A 25,191-nucleotide genomic window follows, 5' to 3' on the forward strand; every position below is an offset into this window, starting at 1 on the left:
CTGTGTGTGTATGTGCACATTTCCCTACCAAAGTACTCTGTCCATTTTCAGTCTAAAGACTCGAGATTTGACATAAGGGGTATTGAGATTTGGGAAAATCTTTTTAATCAGTTTTCGGCCAGAAATTTGGCTGTCAAGGGGTCAAAGTTAAAAAATTTGTTCTTTGAAAACTCTACCAAACTCCTGCCCCAATTTTGGGTCTAAACATTTGAAATTTTAGATGTAGGTTACTTGGACATGGATCAAACTTTTTTAATTTGATTTGAGCCCAAAACAATAAATATTAAGGGGTCAAAATTGATGTCAAACTTTAAAAAAATTTTACCTCTGCGGTCTCTACCAAATTACTCAGCCAATTTTTGGTCTAAACATTTAAAATTTTACATAAAGTGTATTCAGATATAGGGCAAGCTTTTTAATTTGTTTTTTGTGGAAAATTTGGCTGCCAAGGGTCAAAGTTCAAAAGATTTGACCATTGCAGTCTCTAGCAAACTATTCAGTCAATTTTGGGTCTAAACATTTGAAATTTTACATAAAGGGTTTTCAGACATGCAGCAAGCTTTTTAATCAGTTTTTGGGCAAGAATTTGGCTACTAAAATGTCAAAGTTGAAAGAGTTAACCTTTGCAGACTCTACAAAACTCCTCCACCAATTTTGGGTTTAAACACTTGAAATTTTAGATGTAGGTTACCTGAACAGGAGTCAAACTTTTTAATATATATATATATATATATATATATATATATATATATATATATATGCACATAAAGTTTTGAACAGTACCTAGGGCCCGAGCAAAGTTGGGCTGAACTGCTAGTATATACATAAATAAAAGATGAAAAATAAAAGTTACATATAACTTTATTATACCATCAGATCAATAAGGAAAGAGTAAGAAAGAAAACCCTCTTGAGATCATGGTATTTCGAAGTTAAATGCTTCTCATCAGAATTTAATACTTTTATTTTTCCAAGGTTTCATTCTTGTATTTTATATCTCCTTTAATATTTCTTAATATATACATCCTTCATTTCAAATCTAAATATTCCTAAGATAGCTTGGATCTATATTTTGCATTTTGTATAATTTCGACCTTGTCCTCTTCTGATGAGAAGCATTTAACTTTGAGCCACCATTCTCAAGCATTTCTCTATCATAAAGCCCATCAGTGACAGAAAAACAAAAAGGTAAAAAAAAAAAAAAAAAACAAAACAAAAGAAAACACTTTTTATTATATAAGAAATTATTTTTAAATTATCAGTAGAGATAGGACAACAGCATATTCTTTTCATTGTTTTGACTCTTGAGTGTGTATCTGTTGATATCTTATATGCTTTTATATAGAGTGATGTGGTCCTCGATTGATTCAGTGTCTAACTGTGTCGGATATATACTCGAGAGTCAAAACAATAAGAATATTCTGTTGTCATAACCCTAATTATCAGGTACTTCAATTATTTACCCCCGATGATATAATATATATTTTTTTACACCCTAGAGGTAAATTTACCCCTGGTTGAGAATATCTGACCTAAAAAGGTTTTTTTTCTTTCTTACTATTTCCTTATTGATAAAATTATATGTAACTTTTATTCTTTATCTTTTATTTAATATATTTAATTGCTCCTCTTAACAGTGTTGAGCTTTCTCTATCTTGATAAGTTTACTTTGATAACTAAATAAGTTTCTAGATTTTTTGTACAAGCATTTAAATTTGTCATAGTCATACTGAAAATTCGGTATGTTATTGCTATACATCTTATGAGACGACTGACCAATTTTTATAATTACAGGTACAGCTATAATTACATGAACAGCTACAGCAGGAATTGGAATACATCCTACTAAAGCCTGATTGTCACAGCTGGTGAATTTAAAAAAATGCAATCTGGATGTGAGGACACTTTAGAAGAACGATATGCAATAAAATTTTATTTTAAACTTAAAAAAAAAATGCTATAGAAATGTATAGAATGCTTCAGACTGCTTTTGGACCATCTTGCATGAATCAAGCATCAGTTTTGGAGTGGCATATGAGATTCAAGGAAGGCAGAGAATCTGTGAGGCATGGATAGAGGTGTGGGAGAAGTAAAGGAAGTCAGAACACCAGAATAGATTGGCCAAATAAAGAATTTCATGGATAAGGCCAGTCATGTGTCTATAGAGATAATAAGTACACTGTTTGATGTCGGTGTGGGAACTGTATATACAATTATCTTGGAGGAGCTGAAGATGTGTACCCATGCAAAAAGTCTGGAAACTTATTGAAGGCACTTCATACACTGCGTCAACTAGAAACGGACAGCAGTTTCTATCAAAGAGACAAAAGAGCTGTTTGTAATGAATAGGGCTAGAACAACAGCATATTCTTTTCATTGTTTTGACTCTCGAGTGTGTATCCGTTGATATCTTATATGCTTTTATATAGAATGATGTGGTTCTCGGTTAATTAACTGTGTCGGATATATACTCGAGAGTCAAAACAATGAAAAGAATACTGTTTTGTCAAAGCCCTAGTAAAAAAAAAAAAAAAAAGTAGATAAAAATCGATCAACCGTAACGATGGGAGAATTTTATCAAAATAATGTTTTGGAGTTCATTTTATTTTGCTGCGACAATAATTGGTTAATTGAGTCAATTTTGAAAAGACAAAAAAAAAAAAAAAAAAAAAAAAAACCCGAAAAACAACAAAAATAAAAAAACCCACACAAAAAACCACAAAAAACAAAATACAGAAAAGCAAAACAAAGCAAAAACAAAAACAAAAAAATAAATAAAAAGACTAACAAAAAAACCCACAAAAAACAACAAAAAACAAAACACAGAAAAACAACAAAACAAAACAAAAAAAAAAGTGAGGGTGAAAAAGGTGCGGCGGTTGTAGAGTTGAACGAATGATGACAGGAAAAATAAGCTGTTCTGTCTCTCATGGAGCGAGAAATTAACAGACATAGCGCTTCGTTCGCGATAAACAATTCACCTCTACCCCCTCGAAATGTAACCCCCCCCTTCTGCTTCGCTGGTCTGCTTCCCAGCTTACTACCATATTGTCGTCGTCCAACATAAAATTCTTGTTAAAGCGTCCTCTTAAATAATCAAATTATCCTAAACTAGCAGAAGAATCGAAACCAAAATATTTACCTCGCCAGAGTGAGATTTGTTGATCTTGCTGGTCTGTAGGATTTGTATTTGATGCAAAAATGAATACAAATTTAACCATATTCAACTTGGCATACAACACTCATTTAACGGGCTAAAATGCCTAGTATATATATATATATATATATATATATATATATATATATATATATATATATATATATATATAGAGAGAGAGAGAGAGAGAGAGAGAGAGACTAGGCGTGTGGTTAATGTTTGAATATTGTTAATTCACATACTGGCAGCTGAATAGTGTAACGGTTAGGTTGGTTGGTTGGTTGTTTTTGTTTTACGGCATATCAACCTTTTTCAGGTTATTTAATGCCGAATCTAGTTATTTTGAGGAACGATTTTTAATGGAGTATATTTTTTTTTAAAGTCAGATTCTATTTAACCCATAGTTGGGGCCCTAACAGGTACTACCACTCCGGGTCAGAGTGGACCTGGGAGCAATGGCAATTAAAGTGTGGCTCCACACTCCCGCCAGGTGGGGCCTCACCATGGGATATAGTTTTAGGTCATATCCAGAACCGTAACGGTTAGGAGTGCTGATTGTCGTCTAGGCAGTTGTGTTTCAAACCTGGCTTGAGGTAGTTGCTAGTCTAGCCGCATTGAGGAGTTGTGATACAGCAAAACACTACTGTATGTGGATGGTTGCCCGGTTGTACAATACGCTTACACATGATATTTTAATTTATGCTGATTGCGTATATATTATTATAGAACCAATCCTTATATAAAACGAGGAATAATTTTTCAGGTAGACTAATTAAAAAAATAAAAATACAAAATAAATAAATAAAAATAATAATGATAATGTCGTTCAAATGATGTTTACTGTGGGCAAGTTAATAGAGGGTTTTATTTTTATTTATTTATTCTTTTTTTCTTGCATGATGTATTCTGTTGGTTCAAACCCCGAACGTAAATTTCTTAATGTTTTTCTTTTCGTTAATTGGAAAGAAGTTTATATAAAATACTTTAATAAAAGAAACAAAAGGTTCACTAGAGTGCAATGTAGAATAACATGTTTTGAACTAAGTTACTGCATGGAGGCATGTGAAGCTTCCTCCGTGGCAATTTCACGGACTTCGATGGCAAAGTGTGAAATATTCGTTAATCATCATTCAGTACCGGGCAACGTCGTGTCTCCCTGCTAGAATATATATATATATATATATATATATATATATATATATATATATATATATATATATATATATATAGTAAGTTATAAAATATATATGGCGATTAAGCTACACTTAATTCCGCGTTTCATCCACTCTAGGACTCTTCAGGCTTATGCACGAATTTTGTGGTTGTCTGTCGTTTTTATATACGCACCTTCTATAGAGATTTTAGTTAGCCAGTCAGCTTTCTAGTATCCACCGCGCCTTTCCTATCAGCCAATGAACATGCACTTACCGGACAAAGGCCTATTTGACCTCTGGTTGACCTGTTCCTTTGTGTGTGTGCTCTATTTAGCCTGGATATCTAGTTTCTTGACCTGTTTTAAATCTAGGTTAGGGTTTTTTTTATGTTAGTTATATGTAATATATATATATATATATATATATATATATATATATATACACGTATTGAGCACTTTTGAAGTAGATACTTAAAGTTTACGCATAAATTTATACTTTCGTATATTAATTTTATGTGAGTAAATGAAGTAATATATATATATATATATATATATATATATATATATATATATATGAATGTTTGGCACATACTGAGAATACAAGCTTAACTTTTATAAAAATATAAATTAATGTTTTAATCATTTACAATTATAAAAAGCAAAAATTCGTTATAAAAATTTCGTTATAAAACCCCAAAATTTCGAAATCGTGGGGGCGGGTTAGGTTAAACTACGAAAGTACCACAATTTTTGTCTCCGTTCGTTCATGCCAGACGAACTTTTCAAGATTGACTGATACAGTTATGAAGTCGACCATTGATGTATATGGATACTAAAATAAAATAAATGTAAAAACAACAACAACAAAAAAAAAAAAACAATAAAGTAAACGTTAACGACAGGATATTCTCACGCGCCATTTTGTCTGCTTTGAGGAAAGACAGACGGGAATCTTTGCCAAAACGGCGCACCCTGGACAGCAGCAGCGCCCCCCCCCCCCGCCTTGCCCCGCATCCCTCGTTAATTCTTTCTGGGGGGGGGGGGGTGCAGTTATGGGAGAAAAAGTGGATCACTGAGGTTTCGTTGTTTGACGGATCAAACGGTGTGTGTGGTTCATGCGGAAGGATGATGAGAAGATGACAGTTTCTCAAAAGTGCACTGTTGAATATTGATGCAATTTTTAATGAAGATGGGCTGTATGAAACTTTTTGGGGAGGTGGAGGGAAGGAGGCAGAGATAGAAAGGAGCCACAGAGAGAGCTCTCTCTCTCTGTGGCTCCTTTCTAGAGAAGAGAAGCAATACAGAGAGGGGGAAAGAGAATGAGAGAGAGAGAGAGAGAGAATTAAATAGATGGAGATAAGGTGTGTGAGAAAGAGCGAGAGAGAATTAGATACAAAGAAAGAGAAAGAAGCAGAGATATAGAAGAGAGGCAAAAACTATATATATATATATATATATATATATATATATATACATAGAGAGAGAGAGAGAGAGAGAGAGAGAGAGAGAGAGAGAGAGAGAGAGAGAGAGAGAGAGAGAGAATTAAATAGATAGAGAGAGTGTGTAAGAGAGAGCGAATGCAAAAGAGAAAGAGAAAAGCAGAGATATAGAGGAGAAAGAGATGTGTGTGTGTGAGAGAGAGAGAGAGAGGGAGGCAGAGAACGTGAGAAAAAGAGAGAAGAGGAGACGTAAGTTATAAAGATCGCTGCTAGTGGAATATTGAATAATATAAGGACAAACATTCCTAAACAATGGATGCATTAAATAAAAAAAAAAAAACAAAAAAAAAAACGCTAAACTAAATTAATGCGAATTTCTCCAATTTCCGAGGACATTTCTGTTTTTTTTTTCTTTAAAAAAAAAAACAAAGACAAAAAAAAAAGAGGAAATACCGGGTCGGGGGTCGCATATTTTTTGAATTAATTAAAAAAAAAAAAGAAAAAAAAAAGACATTACAGACACTCCCACTAAATCTGTGTTTTGTGATATTTTTTTAATTTCAAACTTAAGCATGACAGACAATAAATAAATAAATAAAATAAATTCATTTTGTAAATAAAACTAAACGCATTCCGGCATATTTCTCGAGACATTTAATTCTTGCATTACTATCGCTGTTTTCTAGACGGTGATAAACGATTTGAAATCTCCGACGAAACATTTTCAAACGGATGTTTTAACTGAAAGAATTTATCACATTCTTAGACGAATTAGTAGTATTAGTAATATTATAAGAAGTTTGGCGTAAGAATGATACTTTTCTCTCCACCTTTGCAAAAGAATTTGCGTTATTGCAACAGTCGCTTACCATTGATTTCTCGTTGGCGGCGACCATTGGTCTTCGCTGGAATTTTGGTAGCAATAAGTCTCCCCAAGGCCTCAGTCCTCTTTGCACTCATCCAGCGGAGGTCTGGCTAGTGCTTTCTTTCCTCGGTCTTTCCATCCTCCTTTGACCCTCATTATTTAGCGTGGTGTCCGTTTATGGTGACACTCACAGAAAAAAGGGAGGGCCCCGTATCTTAAAATTATACAGTTTCCGTTTTCATGATTCCATGTGATGTTCCTTTGCGTTTTACATCTGTAGCCGTTTCTGTGTCCAGTTTGTGTGTAGTGTTAGTTTCCACATTCATTCCATTATTATTATTATCATTATTATTATTATTATTATTATTATCTTCTATAATATAAATCTCACCTATCTGTTTAAATGTATGTATGTTTGTTTGTATGCCTGCCTAAAACTTTCGACAGAGGAGACGGATTTTCACAAGATCTGTATCATTTTGAAGCTCGACATCTCGGACGACAAATATAAAAAAAATTGGCAAAAAACATTAATTCCGTCACTCTCAACTGGGCAGTTTTCTACAAGGAGGTGTCGATTTTTTTGCGAGCCATTTTTGCAAGTCATCTTGTCGGTTGGATTGACTTTGCCTAATTTTAACGTTCTGAACCTCCGGTCGCGTCATGGAGTAGAAGTAAAACGTCAGGTTTTCTCTCACTTTCTTTTCCGCCTTCGCGTCACGGGTTTGAGCCTGTCTGCCTACTACCACTTTTTTATTTTTTTTTTGCTCAACACACACCTCCGGGCAACGCCGGACACACAGGCTAGTTATTTTATAAAACGTGGTTACATTAAATAAAGTAGTTAAAAAACATTTTATAATCGTGAAATATTTATTTCTGGTAACTTAACTTTTTTATGTGAAACTTTCTTAAAAGTAAATAAACATATTTTTTCTTTTTTACACAAAAGTACCATTCTTACACCAAACTTCTTATAATGGTACAAATACTAATACTAAAAATACTACTACTAATTCGTCTAAGAATGGGATAACTAGGACTATGACAACAGCATATTCTTTTCATTGTTTTGACTCTCGAGTATATATCCGACACAGTTAATCAACCGAGAACCACATCACTCTCTATAAAAGCATATAAGATATCAACGGATACACACCCGACAGTCAAAACAATGAAAAGAATATGCTGTTGTCATAGTCCTAGTGATAAATTACTTCAGTTAAAATATCTGTTGGAAGAAGTTTCGTTGGGGACACCAAATCAGCTATCACCGTCTAGAAAACAGGGGAAGTAATGCAAGAATGAAATGTCTCGAGAAATATGCCGTCATTCTAACCTTTAGACAAATACTCAGTGTGCTCGGCAAATTACCAAGTGGAAGATTGCCTGTGGGGAAAATTGGTCGGGCTTTAAGGTTTTTAATATATTCTTTTTTTTTATTTATCTCCATGGCACGCAAAGTTGGGTTAAAGTCGGGATTATTCGCTACAGTGAACCAATCATTTGCATGGTTTGTTGCATAATTAGAGAATAGAAAACGAGATCTCACGAGTGACACCAGAACCAGAAGAGCGGGGAGGCAATTTTCGCTTCCTTTCCGTCTTTTAATTTCTGTTAGATGTTTCGGTACTTGTACAGTTTAATAATAAAAAAAAAAAAAAATGAAAATATCGAAAGTACGTATCCGTTTTGAACTGAAGTTCTCCAAAAATAAATTTCACTTAATTTGATCAAGTAGGTTTTTTTTTTTTTGACAGCGAAAAACAACAATTTTTTATGATAGCGATCAAAAGGTAGCCATGTTTTTAGATTTTTAGGAAGAAAAGCTAGTACTTAAGATGGGGATGTCGGCGCTTTAGACCGAGTTATCTCCTCCTAGCGTGTTCTAAAAATCCAAACATGGCTGCCTCCAGCGCGCTGTCATAAAAACGTGTTTTTCCTTTGTAAAAAAAAAACAAACAAAACAAACAAACAAACAAAAAATAAAAAATCTACTCTATCAAATTAAGTGATTTTTTTTTCGGAGAACTTCATTCCATAATAGATACGTACAATATAACTTTTTTTTCGACATTTTAATTTTTTTTATGTCTTGATTAAACTGTACAAGTACCGATTTTTCTTCGGGGGCGGTCGATGTCTATGACTCCCTTGCCTTTCCAGTACATCGACGAGGGGGTGGAGTCGACGTCCTTTAATATTGGCTGCTCTACGATATATAAGCATCAATAAACGTGTACCCCCCCCCCCAAGTGTATTTTTGTCTTCCTGATAACATTTCGTTTACAGGTCGACGCAAGTGCGACCTTGACTCGGGTTTGGCCAAGTAACAGTAACGAAATGAATTTTGAATAGAGCTCATGAGCTCACAGTTTCCGAACTTTAAAACTATACAAGTCAGTGGAAAATTAAACTTTATGCGTTTGGTAAAAGTTATTTGTTTGGTATTTTATTAATTTTTCGATTTCCCGGCTGCCTACATGTGCAGCAGGCATCAGATAAAAAGAGTGAGGGGAGGCAGAGATAGAAAGGAGCCACGGAGAGAGAGAAGCAGCAATAGAGAGAAGGAGAGAGAAAGAGAATTAGATAGATAGATAGAGAGAGAGAGAGAGAGAGAGAGAGAGAGAGAGAGAATGTGGGCGACACTCAAAATACAATTGTGACTTACTTATGACTAGGACAACAGCATATTCTTTTCATTGTTGATACCTGATATGCTTTTAGAGTGATGTGGTTCTCTGTAGATTAACTGTGTCGGATATATACACTAGAGTCAAAACAATAAAAAGAATATGCTGTTGTCATAGCCCTACTTATGACTTCTATCCAATCATGGCTGACGGAACGATAGCATCCTACTCCTGTGGATTAAATAAACGGTTCCGTTAGAAATTCTCTGTGTGTGTGTGTGTGTGTGTGTGAGAGAGAGAGAGAGAGAGAGAAAGAGAGAGAGAGACCGAAAGAAGACGGAGAAAGAGAGAAGACGAGTAAAAAGATACAGAAAAAGAGAGACCGAGAAAGAAATGTAGAAACAAGACGTAAAAAGACAGAACGAGAGAGAGAGAGAGAGAGAGAGAGAGAGAGAGAGAGAGAGAGAGAGAGCAACAAGTGAGAGTGAGATTGTTACAAAAAACTTAGCAAAAAACAAAAAAAAGTCACTCGAGTCATGAAAATACGGCAAATTAGAACAATTAAAATTCAAGTCTTATTAAACCCCAATCGATCCCCCCAAACTGAGGAATATTTTATCATGTATTTTGTACAATTCAAATATATAGAATCAACAAAAACCTTTGGAAAGCAGGCGTTGATTAACTCAACTTTATTATGATCATAGATAGAAAGCTTTATAATGTGTCGTCAACTTTTTAATTAATTTTATCTGCCCGGCAACACCATTGCTAATAGGGTATTTGCTTGACACGAGTCGTGCGCATGCGTAACGTGCACCCACTCGATGGGATACTTCCTGCTTCGGAGCCAACTGCACCCCTTGTTTGGTATCGTTGCCGCATTTCAATCATATTACATGTAATCAGCCCCCGCTTATTGTTTTCCTTTTTTTTGTGTGTTATAGTCAGAAAAAAAAAAACTATCTCAAGTGGCAAGACTGCGCATGTCACAACGACAGGCTACATATGAAGGGCACGTTGTCTGCTTAATAGTTACTTTTTTGATTTTTTTCTTGTTGTTTTAAAGGGCCCTTGAAAATTAACCTGACCTGTTACGTTCTATCTTACTTCCTATCTTAAAAAAAAAAAAAAAGAAAAAAAAAGAAAAAAAGACGCCATACGCCAACAGAGTCACACGGACCCAAACGTATATCGAAACAGGATGTTTGAGATGAGTTCATTAAATCTTGAAAAAGGACCTTTGAAGCTATGCTAATAGACGGACGGAGCTTCTTATAAAATTAGTGGACGCATCCAAAAATGCTATTCCAAATTAAAGTGTGGTAGGCAAGTAAACATGATTTTTAAAACTAGAGCATGACAGACTGAAGAAAATGCTTTATAAGCTTAAGCATTAAAAACCTAAAAAGATCGCATTTTCTAAGAAAACCTAAACCGAAATTGAAAGCGTATATTCAGGACTGCTGACAAAAATGGGCACGAAAAAATATCGTTTGATAGTTTAAAAGTTTTGAAAAACATTAAGATTTACTAAAAAAAAAAAAACACCCCAAAAATCTAAAAACAAGAAACAAAAACACTAAAAAAAAACAAAAAAAAACAAAACAAAACTAGAAACTAAAATAAAAAAAGCCTAAAAACTAAAAAAAAAAACTAAAATCTAAAAAACTAAAACAAAAAGCAAAAACTAAAAACGAAAAACTAAAAAAAACTAAAAATAAAATAAAACAAAAAAAAAAGCCAAAAAACTAAAAAAAAACTGAAATCTAAAAAAAAGAAAAAAAAAAAGCAAACCAAAATTAACAAACATGACAGACTGGCAGATTCGAAAAATGCCGCTCATATACCAAGACGCAACTAAAGATTTTCGCATCATTAAAATGTTAACCTTTTCTACCCCCTCCCCCCTGACGAACAGGCATGCCAGTAACTTTTGATTCATGCAACGTCCCACCCCCGCGGCCTCAACTAACTCATGTTGCCCAGATGATGGCACCCTTTTGTCTGTATATTAAGTATGCAGCTAAGTAATGACTACATCTGGACACGAATACACCAGATGTGATTTTTTTTTTTTTTTTTTTTAGTCGGCGGCAGACGAAAAGCGTGAAGAAGAAGCGTTTTGCTTAGTTTTATTTCTCGTCGCGTGTCGAAAATGGATCAAGCACCTGTCCGTTTCAGGTTTCATAGCATTAATTCGAAACTTCAAGAGAAGTTCTTGAAGAACAGGGATCTCAATTGCGTCATCAGAATCACTATCCTCAACACCCCGAAAGAAAATAGCAAAAAGGGTATTACTAATTTTCTTATGCTACGGTTGTCATATACAGGGTGTCCCAATAAAAATGTATACACTCTTTAAATGATCTCAACTTGCTACATGAATACGCCAAACCACGTCCCCGAGATATGCTTAGAAATAAAGAATCGCACTTCCAGCAGGATGGAGCACTTCCCTCCTACCATCATGATGTAAGAGCATATCTTGATAGTCACCTGCGAAACAGGTAGGACAAAGAGGAAGTATCGAGTACTCTCCACGCTCATCGGATTTGACCCCCTCCCCCTGGATTTTTCTCTTTTTGGGGGGCGGTGGGTGGGTAGGGGCATGCTAAATACAAGGTTCACACCAAAAACGAGCTACAATGAACGAGTTGAAAGCAACCATTGAAAGAAGATGTGTCGACATACCAATTGAACTGATTAGAAACATTTTCGATTCAATCAGTGAGCGTTGTCAGCTGTTCATGGACCACAATGGCCAACAATTTGAACACTTTCGATAATTAGCTGGTTTCTATATTTGTTCACCGTATTTTGATGTATTTTTTAAAATAATAAATGCTGGTTTTATAGTAATTTAAAGAGTGTATACATTTTATTGGGACACCCTGTGTGTGTGTGTGTGTGTGTGTATATATATATATATATATATATATATATATATATATATATATATATATATATATTACCAGCAGGCCGCCTGGCGTTGCCTGGTCATAAAATACGCTTTATATGATATTTTAATTTATGCAGATTTTGTATTTATTATTATAGAGCCAGTTCTATAATGATCATTATATTGTACCCAATATATAATAGTGATTTCAAAAGTTAAAAATAATGACTTAGATACCATCAACTAGACTTGAAAGCAAACATTTAGCGCGCAAGCCTTAGTCGTTACCGTTTGAGCTATTGCAGACGATTAGGAGAACATTAAAATTTAACATACTTCATAATGTATAAATGTATATTTGCGCATGCGTAGAAGATCACTTTAAGTCCACTTATACCTGCCAAGTTAACATCCCCCCCTATATTAAGTTTCAAGTGTGTACGCCAAAATTGAAAGAGTTTGGTAGAGACCATTACTCATACAGACAGAGAAACAGTGCCACTTATATATATATATATTATATATAAAAACACACACACACACACATCTTTTTTCTTTACTTTCTAGAAAAGAAATAAATCAAGGAGTTAGACGGAAGAGTATTTTATGGGTAAGTCCCTGCTCTTGACAATATTTTTCTTTTTGTATTGAAAATTATTAAATCAAGAAATAGTAATAATATCCCTCCAGCAGTCCTACCTTCCGCTACCCCCTCCCACAGTTTTTTTTTTTTTTCGTATATCGCCACAAATATGATGGAAAAACCGAGGAGAGAAACACTAGTCAGACCTCCGCTAGATAAGTGCAAAGAAGAGTGAGATCTTGCTATTCAGATTCCAGTTAAAATCAATGGTCGCTGCCAACGAAAAATCAATGGTAAACGGCAAACTTCCGCAGTGATGATGTTATACATAAAATACTACGGGGCTGACTACAACATGGTCGTTTTCAAGTTCAATTTAAACAAATTCTTATTGATTCGCTCTCTTAAATGATTAAATTCGGCCCAATCACCATTTCATCACGATTTTGTCTCATCGTCCACTTGACATTCATTTAACTCTTATCCTCGAGTGACTTTGGACCTTCATAAGTGGTGATATTCTAGTTTAAAAAAAAAAAGTCGCAGATACGACCTCCACACTCAATCCAACAGAGTCTAGGTCATTTCGGCTAGGTGTTTTCCTTCTGTCGTTTTCAAACATGTTACTATGTAGTTCTAGGAGGCCCACCTAGGCTTTACCTTCTGTCTTTAAGAAGTTAGTTTATCGCTAACCGCCTGAAGCACCTCTATAACAAATGTCGACGGAAGCTTTTCAGGTATTTTTGTAAGCCTTGTTCTCCTCCTTATGTGCTGTTTTTTCAATCTACATTTGCCGACCTTGTGTCACATCTTCCTGCGGTGTAAGAGAGGTAAATGCTAGCTTATATCCAGGACGCCCTTCACTCTTCACCAATCGTGAATTTTAAAAGAACGATATTTCCTCTAGACCGGAAATGCATAAATAAAAAAGTGACAACTGTAAAAATGAAAAAAACCTTTCAAATAAATATATATTTTGAACCGTTCACCTCATGACCTTCTGACCCTACGCCTTGCTTTAGAATAATCCCACTAAGAAACGGAAGTCGATTGAAAGGTTACATTTAACAAATGTCACGTGAGATGGGCGAACTTCCAAACTCCATTTTAATCAGCGAACAAAAACCGGAAGTAAATGATTTTTACTGCGCCATCACCAACCTCCGGGGCATCCGCCATTACCAGATAGGAAGAGAACTAGTTTTATGAATTGTCGAAAAGTTGAAATGATTATAGCCACAAATTGGTTCTTTAGTACGACAGCGACGCGTGTGAAACTTGATTCTTTACTTTTGCTTACGTTTTTCACAAGTTTTATGCCAACTTGGATACACTTTGGTTGTCATGGAGTTACTTCAAAAGTGACGGAAAATATGCTTCGCCAGTGTTAGCATTAATATTCATATAAAATAACGTATCGATCGGTAAAGTTAAAAGAAGAAACGCAAAGGAAAACTCCTTCTGTTTTTTTGCATGTAGACTTTTTAGAAATCGACTTATGCAAGTGCTAAGTCTGCGATAAGTTAAATTTAGTTTGTTTTTCTGCATTCTTTATTTTTACATTTTTTTTTTTACACAAAGCTTCTTTAGAATGAAAGTATATATATATATAAACATTGAATAAACAGATAAAACTGTTTTTATAACACGTTAAAGATGCAAAATGTTTTATTTAAAAGGAAAGGGAAAATACGATACAATTTCTTTCTTTTGTTTTTTTTTTAAGTTGAAATATTTCTGATATTAAAGTTTTAAACAATTTTTATTTTTAATTAATTTTTTTTATAATTTAGAATGATAAATAATTTCAACAAATTTTTACTTCAAAAGTTGTTTAAAACTTGTTTAAATTATTTGTCATTCTAAAGTATAAAAATTAATGTAAAATAAAAAAAATGTTTTAAAAAATGTTTAAATCGTTGTTCATGCAATTTTTCCTTGCACTTTTTCTGCACAAGAAAAGAAAAAAAAATTGTTTAAATTATTTTCCTTTTCAGTTGTTACATTGTCAGTTTTGCCTTCCTTTGTTTCGTTTCATTCGATCTTGGTTTTTGATCGCAAGGTCAAGGCTGCTACTTGCTTTACGAAATTGCGGGTGGCAGCCATCTTGATTAGTACAAGATGCATTTCTCGAGTTTAGAAAAAAAAACAAGTTGAGCATGCATGGTCCCCCGTGAGTTCAAAGGCATAAAAAAAAATTACCAAGTTCAGCATTTGCCCCCTCCCTCCCATTTAGCCCCAAAGTCGCTAGGGGACGTCAAATCCTGGTAAAAATGAACAAACGGTGCAGTTTTGGGCCTTAACATATGTAAATTTGAGTTCTCCACCATGAAAAAAAAAAAATGATCAAGTCCCTCATTTGCCCCCCCCATTAGTCCCAAAAGTCCCCAAGGCCTTAACATATTTAAATTTGAGTTCAGCACCATGCAAAACTGCTAAATACACAGAAAATTTTGGTCAAATATGGTAAAATAGTTCCAAAAAAATGGAGTGTTTTTTATTAGCCCTAAAAGAGCCCCTGGGGCACACCCAAAAGTTATCGAGACGTATAGAGAAACAAAATTATACAGAAATCAGTTAGTTACAACTTTTCAGAAAGTTTTATAAAAATCCAAGTCATCAATTTTTTTTTAATAAGCACAAAACTGTCAATTTTAGCCATTTTAACCCGAAAGGCACCCCTAGGGCGCAACCAGAGTTTTCCAAGAAAATCGTTTCTGTGACTTTTTTTACTCGTATCATGTTTAATGTTTGTGCAAAATGTCAAAGAATTCCACGGCGTAGTTACTGAGAAAAGTGTGGGCAGACGAACAGACGAACGGACAAGGGTGAATTTACAGATCCATCTTCCTTTTGTCGGGAGACCAATAAAATAAATTAACTTTTTACTCGAAATGACTCCTTATCTAATAATGTTAAAGAAAAGAAAAATTTTGAACGCCTATACAGATTTATTTTCTCCGGCTAAGGAATTTTATCCTGCCCCCCCCCCCCACCGTCAAATCAACAAAGATTAGTTCATTCCTTTAATGATCTGGTCCCTGTTGATTTTGCGGTGCGAGTTTAGTTCTGTGCAGTTCTAGGAGGTCCACCCTCCCAGCCTTTACTTTCTCTTTCAGAAGGTAATTAGTTTATTGCTAATCGCCTGAGGCGCCCTCTCTGGAGAATGCCAACGGGGGGGGGGCGGGGGCTGCCCCTCCTCCGGAGTCTTCTCAATTCCTCTTTCTGACCCTGGTGTCGGAGTTCTTGCAGTGAGAGAGAACTAAACAGCTATATATATATATATATATAAGAGAGAGAGAGAGAGAGAGAGAGAGAGAGAGAGAGAGAGAGAGAGAGAGAGTAGAACTGAATACGGTATTAAAAATTAGTAACAAAATACAGTACAGTATATAATACACATGTATATAATCAAATAACATTATAAATGACACTGTAGGGCGGTACAAATACCGTAACCAGGGGCAAGAAAACACCGTATTCCACATCGTAACCTGAAAAAAAAAAAAAAAAAAAAACCACAAAAAACGTATCCTAAGGTCACCGTATCCCGGGGTTCTACTGTATATATTTATGACGAGGAAAAAAGAAAAAAATGTATAAAATTTTGAGGATGACGTTTATCGTTGAAATATTAATTTAAAATAAATAAATATTTATTTATTTCCATAATATTGCGTTGTAATTTGGCTTATAAACGTATTTTATTTTAAAATTCAAACAACGCTTCTATCACGGAAAACACAACCCTGGCCTTCATATGTTTTTTTTTTCTTAAATCAACCTTGACAACCGTGTTTTAAAATCTTCCATTTCTTCTTTCTACGCAAAATTTATCTTTCTTTTAATAATATTATTTGAATTCATTCCCCTTTTCCTTTTACCCATTTGTGAATTATTCCACGGATTTCTGCCTTTTGGATTACTTTGAACCATCTTCCATTAACGCGATTCATTTGGATTTTACTTGTGGAAATGGAAATTTAATCAACTTTTGTTTGGATTTTACCGTTATTGGATATTTTACCCTTCACCGGACCATCCATTCACGTGAAATCATCTTTTTCTCCCCCCTATTTCCTTTGCTTCACTATTTTTTTACCAAGTAAGATCTATGACTTACTTGTAGTTTCATTAAATACTTTTGCAAGCAAAATCCGATCCCGCATTTTGCTAACCCCTACCCTCTGATGAGAAGTTTTTCTTCAAAACTCCGTGGATTAAGGACTATCCACTTATTTTGTGCTTCCTTTTTAAAATTAAATGTTTTTGACTCTTTTTCAAAGTGTTTTTAACATGTTTTATGAACTACTTGTTCTTTATATATATATATATATATATATATATATATATATATATATATATATATATATATATATATATATATATATATATATAAAATGCGTTTTATTATAGAGTGAGGCATATTTTAGCAGAAAAACAAATTTAACATTCTAAGCAGACCATTAAGAAAACTAATTTTAACTCAAATAAAGGCGGAAGAATTACATCCGGGCATCTGGTAAATTAAAACAGGAGAGGGGGAGAGAGAGAGGGGGGCGACGCAGTTTGAAACAGTACGTTCTTGATGCGAGTGGGTGTCGAGCTGTTAAAATTAAAGCATTATAATCTTTCATTCATCCGGATTTGACTTGAAACGTTTTCAATCGAAATCTGTGGCTTTAGGACCGCTTAAGATTGTTTAATCCCAACTTATTATTGAATCTAGAAGTGGAAAGCGGGGGTGGGGGTGGGGGCGTTGTAAGGGATAAGCGAGGTTAATTGGGGGCCGATTAATCCCGTGATTCATTTTCTTTAATTTTTTTTTTTTTTTTTACACATGTTCACCCCTTACAAAGTATATCGCCACTTGGACGTAAGGGGCTGCTATTTGGGGCCATGTCTAGGAAAGATTAACAAGATATTCGTTTATGTTACGTTTAAACTTCTGCATATTAGTACAACCAGAGAAGCAGGCAACAGGAAGGGAATTTCAAAGTCTAGCTGTTCGAGGGCGGGAACTATTAGAATAGAAAGCTTTCTGGCATTTAGGGACATCAACAGTGAAGGGGTGAGATCTTATTGCTAAACGGGTTTGTCGGAGATATGTATGTCGAGGGGGTACAAGTGAAACGAGTTCATCAGAACACATTACATTAAAATATTTGTAAAACATGCACAGTGATACAACATTGCGACGATGAGACAGGGGCTAGGGCTTAGTTGATAAAGTGGGACCAATTGGATTGGCAATTCTTCTTTGGACCCTATCTAAGAGGGAGAGACTAATGGAAAATTGCTAAATCAAAGTGGGTTAGAGATTTACGTTTTGGACTTTGGATCATTTCTCTACAAGTGTTTGTTTATGAAACCATCTATACGACAGGCATCCACCTCCCCCAATCAACCGGTTGGTTAGTTGGTCTGTCGCGCTGCTGTTTTAAAAAGTGTTGGGGCGATTAATCGGAATCGGGAATAAAAAAAAAATTGAAACTTTTTGGAGTATCAGAATCGGTATCGGAAAGATTTGTGCTTATTTTCTGATGCCAAAAACGATTCTTTTAATTGGCTTTTTTTATTTGATTTTCTATAAAGAAAAATATTCAACCGCTGATAGTAATACTAAAATAATGAATATCCATTGATTTTAACCTATTAGTAAAACTAAAATCGATAGATCATCCCTCACAATTGTATTTTTACAATTGAGAAAAGTTCTGCACATTTAATATCTTTTTTTTTTTTTTTACTGTAATCGAGAAACGATAACAACTTTATAGTTAAATATTTAGAGATTTAGAAAAAATCAGAATCGGTAATTGTATTGGAATCGGAAAAAATATTGGAATCATCCCATCCCTAGTTTTAAATCGCATCTTTCTCGGACCAAATAATATCGATTGTTTTCTTCATCTTAATATAACGCTTAGTTCTGTTTCCCTTTGTTCAAAACTAACGTGACCCGTGGAAATTCCACGAAATGAGAAATATATTGAATCAACAAATATGTTTTGATAAAACTGATATTTTCTGGATAACGCAAGTTTTTTTTTTCAGAAAAACCAATAACATGCAGCTAATATGAGTTTAATAACATTTCTATGAAAATAATGTCCGTTGTATTTTAAATACAGAACTGACCCAAATGAGATATACTAATAAATACCCAGAAAGTGATATTGTGCTACATAGTTCAATATATAAAATCACATTGTAAGAGACAATCTTTAGTTTACCCTTTCAGTTCAGCATCTCTTGACAATGTTCTTTTGTTGCCCTGCTTCTTTCGAATGTTCCCTTTTTACATAACGTTCACAGTCTTCTTTCTTTAGTGAAAAACCGTTGCACGTCGAAATTACTATAAGTTCCTTTCTCACACCATTAGAACAATGATCGTGTATCATTATAATGATATTCGAAAACGAGGTTACATCAAAGGGAGGTCAATTTCATGTTCTTGTCCAGGGTTGCTAGATTGGTCTTTTTAAAGTTAAATTTTGCGAATTTGGCCCATTTTTAAGCAGCTTGGCCTTCAAAAATTGTATCTGGCCTTTTTCAAAGCGGAACGTACGGACTAACAAAGGAAGGATCAAGCAGAATATTATATAAATCACCTGGACAAATATTTAGAATTTGTGTGAAAATGTTCGTCTCTTTAGCAGACCCGACTTTATTTTTATCAAATTTCGATCCATTTTGAAATTGAAAGTGAAAAGGCAAATTCATTTTTTCTTTCCATTCCTTTCTTTATGGTCACATTTAAAAGATAGATATTGTTATGGAACGATCTAGGTCATTAGTGTCCTAGGTCTTAAGTGTACCTTTTCATTTGCGTACCATTAACATAAAGAGAGAATTCCCACAAGGATTCATGAAAATTCGAATGTCTCTTACGTGTTACTTTAGCAGGTACTTTTCTTTCATTTTGACATTAATATAAACTATATTCAATTTAACTTGCATTGCTGGAGAGCTTGATATGGAATCGTTTAAAATTTTGTTTGCACGTACTTTTTTTTTGACAATCATATAAATTATGTTGTTTAATAGCTTGTTATGGAATTGTTTTAATTATATTTGCATGTACTGTTTTTTTATTTTGATGAAGATATAAATTTTACTGGTTGAAAACTTTGTATGGGATTGTTTTAAATTTTATTTGCGAGTAATTTTTTTTTTTGGACGAAGATTAAATTTTATTGTTTGACAACTTCGTTTAGAATCGTTTAAAATTGTGTTTGCATGCACTTTTTTTTTTTTTATTGTGACGAGGATATAAATTTTATTGGTTGGCAGCTTGGTATGGAATCGTTTTAAATTGTATTTGCATATATATTTTTTTATTTTGACGAAATATAAACCTTAGTAGTTGACAGCATGTTAAAGAATCGTTTTAAATTTTATTTGCGTGCACTTTTTTTTTTGACGGGGATATAACATGTATTGTAAATTTTAATTGTAATAAATGGAACTAAGATTCCTCTCATATTTTTTTTAACTTAGTGGTTGGTATGAACTTTTCATTTCAGACTGGGGTGTCACTGTTTTGTCCTAAGATGAGACCAAAAACCTCAACAAAACAGACATTACTGGCACACAAATGAAAAGGTGCACTAAAGACCTAGGACACTAACGACCGAGACAGTAATGACCGGTTCCCGTTATGGGGGGGGGGGGAGCTGATATACCTATTTCAGGATTTAATGGACATCCAGACAATACAGTTACATCTAAAACGTCGGGGTAGCAATTAGTAGCAACTGTGGCCTCAGAATCATGACGTGTACTTCTGTAACATACTTTTGCTAATACACCTTTTGTAAATTATATCACTATGCTTGTCTTGATTATTATCGGCCTGCAAAATCATAAAACTGGCGACGAGGAATTCGAAACTTACATTGCTACGACATAAAAGACAAACACGTTTTATAAAAATTATCAAAAGATTAATGTGTATCTATCTATATAAATACATGAAAAAAATTGTTTCGTGTTTACAAGAAAGCGATAGTAAACCGGCAAACCAGTTAGAATAAACAACAACAAAAAAACAAAATAAATAAATAAAAAAATAAATAAAAATAAAATAAGATTAGAATAAATAAATCACGTCGTCGTTTACAAGTGAATTATTTATAAACTTTTAACCGAGACGCCCCCCCCCCCCTCCGTTCCAAATATGTTTTTAATCTCCTTTTCGATATGGCCGAATGGCATGGGGTCGTGATAACTGAAATCCTAGACTGGTCGGAAGTTTTATAAAGATATGGTGCGACGTTAGATAAAGCAAAGTATCATGGCGGGGAGCGGAACGAGCATAAATCCAAATTAGAGATAAGAAAATTGACATTTTTTCCGTTCCTTCCGATATAATCTTTTCGTGGATGAGGAGGACCATCCAGACATGGACGATGATATGTTATTCGTTTTTGCAATACGTTTTGAATGAATTCAATTATTTACGAAAGTGCATTTTTACCTAAATGCGAGTTGGGAATAATTTTCCTTTTAACCAATTTGGTACAAATGGGGAGCGGCATATATATTGTTTTTAAAATAAAATTATCCACTGACACGTATTTCGTCGTCTACGACTCATCAGAGTGGCTGAATATACATTATATATATATATATATATATATATATATATATATATATATATATATATATATACGCATACTTCTACACACACACATAAATTATATGTATTATTTTTAAAATACATATGCTGCTCCCCATTTGGGGGTACTAAATTGATCAAAGGGAAACTTATTCCTAACTTGCATTTAGGTAAAAATGCACTTTCGTATAATTCATTCAAAAACAAATAACATCTCTGTCTCTCTCTCATATATATATATATATATATATATATATATATATATATATATATATTGGTCGAGCACTGTCATAAATGATTTCACCTGCTAGCTTGTAAATAAAGAAATCGAGCACTATAAAAGCAATGGTCAAATGTTTATATAAATAGAAATTTGATTATATTGTTTGCGGACACTAGATAAAACTGCCGGCTATCAATTAGATGATTTTAGGTTCGATACCTGGTTTGGGATGGGTGCTAATCTAGCTGCACTGAATAGCTGTTCTACAGTGAAACAGTTTGTTCGACTGTAGACATGAGACACTTATCTTTGTACTCCTCAAATTGGTGTGCATGGCTGTCACCCCAGGGGGGAGGCCTCTTCTGAAGGCAATACACAAGAAAGCCCGCAAACAGTTTGCTGAAGACATGTCAATAAAGCCCATAGAGTACTGGAACCATGTCCTATGGTCTGATGAGACGAAATTTAATTTGTTTGGTTCTGATGGCATTAAGCATGTGTAGCGGTTAGGGTTAGGGTTAGGGTTCCTTGCAATATCGGCTTAGAAGTGCTATTAGCATTGCTGCAGAGATTAAAGTGGTTGGGGCTCAGCCTGTTAGTGTTCAGACCATACGCCAAACACTGCATCAAATTGGTGTGTCACCCCAGGAGGAAGCCTCTTCTGAAGGCAATACATAAGAAAGTCAGCAAACAGTTTGCTGAAGACATGTCAACAAAGTCTATAGATTACTGGAACCATGTACTATGGTCTGGTGAGAGGAAATTTAATTTGTTTGGTTCTGATGGCCTTAAGCATGTGTAGCAGCGACCAGGTGAGGAGTACAAAGATAAATGTGTCATGCCTACATCCAAGCATGGTGGTAGGAATGTCATGGTCAGGGGCTGCATGAGTTCTGCAGGTATTGGAGAGTTACATTTCATTAAGGAAAACAAGAACTCCAACATGTAGTGTCAAATACTGCAGCAGAGCATGATCCCCTCCCCCCAGAAACTGGGTCGCAGAGCAGTGTTCCAGCATGACAATGACCCAAAACACACATCCAAGACAACGACTGCTTTACTGAAGAGGCTGAGGGTAAAGGTGATGGACTGGCCAAGCATGTTGCCAGACTTGAACTCAATAAAACATCTTTGGGGCATCCTCAAGTAGAAGGTGGAGGTGCGTAAAGTCTCAAATATCCACCAGCTCCGCGACGTCGTAATTGAAGAGTGGAAGAGCATTCCAGTGGCTTCATGTGAAGTTCTGGTAAACTCCATGCCCAGGAGAGTAAAGGCAGTTTTGGATAATAATGGTGGCCACACAAAATATTGAGAGTTGACATATTGTATGTTAACTTTTCGTAACTTTTCGTAAGGGGTGAACTCACTTTTGTTGCCAGGGATTTAGCTTTTAATGGCTATAGTTTGGGTTATTTTGAGGGAAAATAAATTAACTCTGTTATATATGCCGCAGACAGACTACTTTTAATTGTGTCAAAAAAATCATTTTTTCAGTGTTGCCCCATGAAGAGATATACATAAATATTTGAAAAAATGTGAGGGGTGTATGAACTTTTGTGATACACTGTATGTATGTTTTTTTTTTTTAATATTTAAATTTTATTCAGAAAAATATAATTTTTCAAAATGAAAATTTATTATTTGAACAAAGAATACAATTCAGAGTAATTTTCTTAACATGCCTCTAAAATTCATGGGTTAAGAAAAGTACTCAGAATTGTATTCTTTGTTCAAATAATAAATTTTTGTTTTGAAAAATTATATTTTTCTGAATGAAATTTAAATATTAAAAAAAAACAACTATAAAACTCATTTGCTCTATTAAGTATATTGAGCTAATACTTGGCTGGGATTGTCTTATATAAAAATATTACCTCCTAAAAATATTTTGTAAGACTTGATACCACAGGATTCAATAATCTGTGTTCCTTTACGCCTCAGAATTATAGCATCTATAATATAAATCTCACCTGTCTGTTTAAATGCATGTATGTTTGTATGTCTGCCAGAAACTTTCGACAGAAGCAACAGATTTTCATGAGATTGGTATCGTTTTGAAGCTCCACAAATATTGAAAAATTAGCTAAAAATATTAATTTGTTCACCCTCAACTGGGCACTTTTCTACAGGGAGGGTTCACCTTTTTTGCTGATATTTCCGAAAGTCATCCCCTCTTTCCGATTAACTAGCCTTAATTTAAACCTTCACCACTTACGGTTTGGTGATGGACGCAACAGTAAAGACGTCACTTTTTTTTTTTTCACATTCTTTTCCTCCTTCGCGGTACTGGTTCAGGCCTGCCTGCCTACTACCCCCTTTTTTTCTTTTTTGCTCAACACACACCTCCAAACACTCGGGCAACGCCGGGCACTAAGGCTAGTATAATATATAACGAGAAGGAGAGATAGATTTGTGATACTAAATAAATACCCATCACAATACATTAGCCAAGTGACGTAGTTATTTACGTCCGAATTACACCGAAACTTGACTTACATCCCTTTCATACGAGACGTCGTAAGTCGGAGGATTTATAAAATGCAACAGAGTCTGCAAAAACAGTTAATTCTGTTCTTGTTATGCACGTTGACCTGAATCTCATAACGAAAAAGTGAAAACAATGGCAGAGGAAAGGAAGTGGAGGCCAGTCAATGGTTCCATGGACAGGAAGTACTTAGACAGATGGAGAAAAAAAAAAAAAAAAAAAAAAATGAAATACCCAGGGCACACACGAGAAAGCAAACAGAAATTCACAGAAGAAATTTACTCTACACTGTGAACCAAAAAAAAAAAAAAGAACAATACATACGAAGTGCCTTCAATAAGTTTCCAGACTTTTTTGTACAAGCATTTAAAATTGTCGTAGACTATTGAAAATTCAGTATGTTATTGCTATACATTTTATGAGATGACTGACCAATTTTTATGATTTCAGGTTCAAATGAACAGCTACAGCGGGAATTGGAATACACCCTACTAAAGCCTGATCATCACAGCTGGTGAATTTCAGAACTGCAATCTGGACGTGAGGACATTTTAGAAGAATGATATGCAATAAAGTTCTGCTTTAAAGTTGGAAAAAATGCCACAGAAACGCGTGAAATGCTTCAGACTGCAATTGGACCATCTTGCATGAATCGAGTATCAGTTTTTAAGTGGCATAAGAGATTCAAGGAAGGCTGGTTGTGTTTGTTTTTATGGCATATCAACCCATTTCAGGTTATTTAATGCAGAATCCAGTGATTTTGAAGAAAATTTTTTAATTGAATATATATATATATATATTTTTCAAGTCAGTTTCTATTTAACCCATAGTTGGGACCCTAACAGGTACTACCACTCCGGGTCAGAGTGGACCTGGGAGCAATGACAATTAAAGGGTGGCTCCACACTCCCCAGAGCCTGCAAGATGGAGCTTCAATATCGGATATAGTTTAAGGTCATATCCAGAACCGTGAAATGCAATTTGGACGCGAAGACACTTTAGAGGAACGATATGCAAGAAAATTCTATTTTAAACTTGGAAAAAATGCCACAGAAACGTATGGAATGCTTTAGACTGTTTTTGGACCATCTTGCATGAATCGAGCATCAGTTTTTCAGTAACAAGA

At 34.6% G+C, this 25,191-nt stretch overlaps 1 protein-coding gene across 12 annotated transcripts in view; it reads right to left on the bottom strand.

Moving 5' to 3' along the window:
- Positions 1 to 25,191, bottom strand: part of LOC145261088 (septin-5-like) — a 494,396-nt gene that overhangs the window by 132,397 nt on the left and 336,808 nt on the right. The gene's annotated exons all lie outside the window — the stretch shown is intronic.

This window comes from Euprymna scolopes, chromosome 37, assembly GCF_053919585.1.
Source record: "Euprymna scolopes isolate OS-2025 chromosome 37, ASM5391958v1, whole genome shotgun sequence".
In the NCBI taxonomy this organism is placed as follows: Eukaryota; Metazoa; Mollusca; class Cephalopoda; order Sepiida; family Sepiolidae; genus Euprymna; species Euprymna scolopes.